Source organism: Pteropus vampyrus, unplaced genomic scaffold, assembly GCF_000151845.1.
Source record: "Pteropus vampyrus isolate Shadow unplaced genomic scaffold, Pvam_2.0 Scaffold12, whole genome shotgun sequence".
Classification (NCBI taxonomy): Eukaryota; Metazoa; Chordata; class Mammalia; order Chiroptera; family Pteropodidae; genus Pteropus; species Pteropus vampyrus.
Genome location: NW_011888793.1, coordinates 13,777,592 through 13,779,197, shown reverse-complemented (window position 1 = coordinate 13,779,197; position 1,606 = coordinate 13,777,592).

Below are 1,606 nucleotides of genomic sequence, written 5' to 3'. Positions count from 1 at the left end.
CTCCCCACTTCCCCTCACTCTCTCTTTCCCCCTTGCCCTCTCTCTTCTCAATTCTTAACTGGTGTCTGCCACCAAATACATGTGCCATACAGATTTACTGAATTGGGTTGCATTAGCTTCTGTTCTCTCTTTCCCTCTCCTCTCCCCTCTCTCTCTGTCTCTCTGTCTCTCTGTCTCTGTGTCTGTCTTGTCTCTCTCTCTCTCTCTCTCACACACACACACGCACACTCACACAGTAAAATAGTGCCCATTGATGGTGTCATTCATTTTCTTTGTTTAATTAATTTTTAGCAAATGTTAAAGATATGTGATACATCAGACTTGATTTCTTTCTTTCTGAGACGGTAAGAAGCTTTAAGCTCCTGAAGTGCAGAGGTTAAAAGAATTAGGAGGCCTCAGAGGAGAAAGTGGGCTGTGATGCTAGTCATGGACATAGGATTGGAGAGTCTGGACACAAGTTCAAAACACGGTCATTCTGGGTTCCCAAGGAGCTCACAGTCCTATAAGAATGAAAGAGATGCAAACAGATTACTTTAGCAAAAAATTTTGGGTTCGTATGATGGAGTCCAAAGGAATGACATATGCATTGAGTTTCCTTCTTTTCACAATTTGTTTGACATTTAGTAAACATGCCTGTTACCAGGTTTTATTTTTTCACTTTACTTGGCTAGAGTTTCAGTGCTTGATAATTGAGGTATCTTTCCCATTAATGATAGTAATAATAACAGTAATATTTATAATATCAACTAGGTATTGAAATCTTCATGTCAGGCACTGGGTTAAGTACTTTACATGCAATATTCTACCATCCCATTAGATAAGATTAGCTTCATTTTACAGATGAGAGAACTGAGGCTCAGAAAGGCCCAGAGTAATGTAAGTAAAGTAAGAGGTTGCTAGTTATAAGACTAATAAGAGGCAGAGCCAGGATTAAACACCCATGTTCTTAACCCAGGTGGATTAGGGTCTGTTGGTTGCAGATGAACCAATGGAGTGAAGAGGGACAAGGGCCGCTGAAGAAGCGGGTCTTATAACAGGATAAACCCAGTAGATTCAAAGTTCTCGCCTAATTTTTAATTGACTAGTAGTTTTTTTTTTTTTAACTAGCGATGAGTTTGGAATGTTTACTCTGTATTCCGTTTGGGGACGATCCAGCTTCCTGTTCCCAAAAGTTTACAGTATCACAGAGGACATGAAGTATGTATGGCCGCAAGCATCTGAGATACAAGAGCCACCAAAGACTTAGAAACCAAACGCTGCAAAGCTTTGTGTTACCTCTGCCTTCAGGGGATGTGTAGAGGAGAGCTAGGAAAGTTTTAGGGGGTGTGGAAGTTCTCATTAGGCAGATACATGGAGGAAGTGGTGTTTACAGTGATGGGAGAAGATGTATGGGTGGGGAGGCCAGGGCCAAATGTACAGCTTAGAGTATAATTAAAAATCAAACACTCACGAAACCTCTACCCAGGTCAAGAAAAAGACCTGTGTCAGCCACTCCAGAAGCCAGCGCCACATGTCCTGTCACAGCGCCCAACCCATCATCACTGCTCTTGTGTTTCTTCTTGTTTGATCACCTGAGTGTGCATCCCTAGACACTAGAGTTTAATCT